Here is a 4127-nt window from a genome sequence, read left to right as displayed (position 1 = left end):
TGTCCCTTGCCCATTTGTCAATTGGGGAATGGTTTGATTTTTTTGTATAATTGATTTAGTGGCTTATAAATTTGAGTAATTAGACCTTTGTCAGAGGTTTTTGTTATAAAGATTTTTCCCAATATGTTGCTTCCTTCTAATTTTGGTTGCATTGGTTTTGTTTGTACAAACCCTTTTTAATTTAATGTAATAAAATTATTTATTGTACATTTTGTAATTTGTTTTAACTCTTGCTTGGTCTTAAAATCTTTCCTTTCCTAAAGATCTGACAAATATACTATTCTGTGTTCACCTAATTTTCTTATAGTTTCCTTCTTTATATTCAAGTCATCCACCCATTCTGAGTTTATCTTGGTGTTGGGTGTGAGATGTTGATCTAAACCTAATCTCTCCCATATTGTTTTCCAATTTTGTCAAATAGTGGGTTTTTTCCCCAAAACTGGGCCCTTTGGGTTTATCATAGACTGTCTTGCTGAGATCACTTACCACAAGTCTATTCCACTGATCCTCTCTTCTGTCTCTTACCAGTACCATATTGTTTTGATGATCACTGCTTTATAGCACAGTTTAAGTTCTAGTACTGCTAGTACTCCTTCCTTCACATTTTTTTTTCATTATTTCCCTTGATATTCTTTATTTTTTGTTCTTCCAAATGAACTTTGTTATAGCCTTTTCTAATACAATCAAAAAGGGTTTTTTTTGTAATTTGATAGGTATGGCACCAAATAAATAGATTAATTTGAGTAGGATGAGCATTTTTATTATGTTAGCTCATCCTACCCATGAGCAATTAATTTTTTTCCAATTGTTTTGATCTAATTTTTATTGTGTAGAAAGTGTTTCATAGTTGTGTTCATATAATTCCTGTGTATGTCCTGGCAAGTAGATTCATAAGTATTTTAGTTTTTTCTAGGCATGATTTTAAATGGGATTTCTCTTTCTAACTCTTGCTGCTGAGATGTGTTGGATATAAATAGAAATGCTGATGATTTATGTGGGTTTATTTTTTATCCTGTAACTTTGCAAAAGTTGTTGATTATTTCTACAAGCTTTTTAGTGGATTTTATAGGATTTTTTAAGTAGACCATCATATCATCTGCAAATATGGTCTCCTCTTTGCCTATTTTAATGTCTTTAATTTCTTTTCTATCTCTAATTGCTACTGATAGTGTTTCTATTACAATGTTAAATAATGGAGGTGATAATAGGCTTCCTTGTTTCACGCCTGATTTTTTTGCTTCTAATGTATTCCCATTGCAGATGATACTTGCTGATGGCTTTAGATAAATAATGTTTATTAATTTTAGGAAAGGTCCTTCTATTCCCATACATTCTAGTGTTTTCAATAGGAATGGGTGTTGTATTTTTTCAAAGGCTTTTTCTGCACCTGTTGAGATAATCATGTGATTTTTGTTGGTTTGCTTGTTGATATGGTCAATTATGTGGTTGGTTTTCCTAATGTTGAACTATCCTTGCATTCCTGGTATAAATCCCACCTGATCATGATGGATAACACTCAAGATCACTTGCTGGAGTCTTTTTGCTAGTATTCTATTCAAGATTTTTGCATCTAAGTTCATTAAGGAGATTGGTCTGTAGTTTTCTTTCTCTGTTTTTGGTCTGCCTGGTTTTGGAATCAGTACCATATCAGTGTCATATAAGGAATTTGGTAGAACTCCTTCTTTGCTTATTACGTCAAATAGTTTGTATAGTATTGGGATTAGGTGTTCTTTAAATATTTGATAGAATTCACTTCTGAATCCATCAGGCCCTAGGGATTTTTTCTGAGGGAGTTCTTTAATGGCTTGTTCAATTTCTTTTTCTGATATGGGGTTATTTAAATATTCTATTTCTTTTTCTGTTAATCTAGGCAATTTTTATTTTTGTAGATATTCACCCATATCTCCTAGATTGCTAAAATTATCGCTATATAATTGGGCAAAATTGTTTTTAATGATTGCCTTAATTTCCTCTTCATTAGATGTGAGGTCTCCCTTTTCATCTTTGATGCTGTTTATTTGGTTTTCTTCTTTTGTTTTTTTTTATTAGATTGACCAGTACTTTGTCTATTTTTTTCTTTATTTTCAAAGTACCAGCTTATTTTCTTATTTTTCAATTCAATTGTCTTTTGCTTTTGCTTTTATTAATTTCTCCTTTAATTTTTAGGATCATTAATTTAGTTTTTTCTGGGGATTTTTAATTTGTTCTCTTTTTGGTTTTTTAAGTTGCATGCCCAATTCATTGACCTCTGCCCTCCGTATTTTGTTAACATATACACTCAAGGATATAAATTTCCCCCTGAATACTGATTTGGCTGCATACCATAAATTTTGGTAAGAAGTCTCATCATTGTCATTCTCTTCAATGAAATTATTGTTTCTATGATTTGTTTTTTAACTGATTTTGGAGAATCATATTATTTAATTCCCAATTAATTTTTGGTTTGCCTTTCTCTGTACCCTTGATAATAGCTATTTTTATTGCATTATGATCTTAAAACGTTACATTTATTATTTCTGGTTTTTTTGTATTTGTTTGCTATGTTGTAATGTCCCAGTACATGGTTGATCTTTATGAATATACCATGTGCTGCTGAAAAGATGGTATATTCCTTTTTGTCCCCATTCATTTTTCTCCACATATCTATTAATTCTAATTTTTTTAAGATTTCATTCATATCTCTTACCTCTTTCTTATTTCTTTTTTGGTTTGATTTATTTAGATGTAATAGAGGAAGGTTCAGGTCACCCACTAGTATAGTTCTATTATCTATTTTCTCCTTGAGCTCCATCAATTTCTCCTTTAGAAATCTGGTTGCTATACCATTTGGTGCATACACGTTGAGTGCTGATGTTTCCACATTGTCTATACTGCCTTTCATCAGGATGTAGTTACCTTCTATAAGGAAGATATTAGAATATAAGTATTATTTCATTAGTTTAAATATAAGTTTAAAGAAGTAGAGAAGCTGGCTTGAGGAAGAATTGGAGCTTCAAATACAGCTGAGAGGGAGTGTTAATTTCAACTGTTGGCAGTTATAACTGTTATTCTATGAGAGTTACACTCTCTGGGTGGGGCATTCCAGGAGTTGGCTTCTGGTAGTCAACATATCCACATGCAGGTTCTTTCTCTCTCAGAGCTAGAGAAGGTAACATCTTTGCTTCTCTCTCTCTCTGTCTGAGTGGAAGACTTGAAGGACTGGAGTGTTTTCTTTTCCAACTTGGGAAACACTGTTCATTTTTCTATTCCTGTTCATAGATCAGTTAAACTGTGAATAGACCAAACAAAGCCTGGTCTTTGTTTTGGACTCTGAGTCTGTTAAGGCTCAGAGTCTTATCTTGATTCTTGTGGAGACTCAACTAGTTAGCCTTGATTATCTTTATAACTTAAAGGTGAAGTTAAAAGTTATAGTGGTTAGGTTTATTTAGAATAGAATATAAATTTGGTTAGTTAGATCAGGGAAGATTAGCATAGCCCGTGAACCACAGGAGAAGCTGTTCCTTGTGGGACCATGGAATTTATATGGGTGGAGTTAGAATCCCTTAGAATTAGAAATCCTTTTTCATATATATATGTGTATATACATATATACATATGCATATGCATATGCATATATACATATACATATATATATTTACATGAATAGTTTATTTTTCATAAAAAATAGTCTTTTTAGCATTCCTTTCAACTGACCCTGAAGGGAATTTCATCTTTGAGCTTTACTTCACTTACCACTGAAGATACTTTGATATCATCTATTAAAAGTATCAAGAAACAATTTTGAACCTTTTTTTTCTAGGTCTTTTTCCTTATTTGTGTGCTTGCCTATTTTATTTTTACAGTTTGGTGAGCCACAAAGGATAAGGAACCTAAAAATTCTGATTTTAAGGGTCAAACTGTAGACTTGGGATCGTTATCTCAGCATGGGGTCTGTTGAAGTAGCTAGAGCTGACAGTTTCACTGTAAGCCATAGTAACAGTGAGCTAAACTCTATGTTGTTAAAAAAAACTCATCTCCCAGTCAACTTGATACAAAGACTCTGCAGTCTCCAAAATCCTGGTGAATTAGCTACATAAAATCACCGTGGAATTTGTTCTGTTACCTATGACCATTCTCATTTTTACTAT

This window comes from Gracilinanus agilis, chromosome 1 (genome assembly GCF_016433145.1).
Source record: "Gracilinanus agilis isolate LMUSP501 chromosome 1, AgileGrace, whole genome shotgun sequence".
NCBI classification, from domain to species: Eukaryota; Metazoa; Chordata; class Mammalia; order Didelphimorphia; family Didelphidae; genus Gracilinanus; species Gracilinanus agilis.
This window is presented reverse-complemented; position numbering follows the sequence as displayed.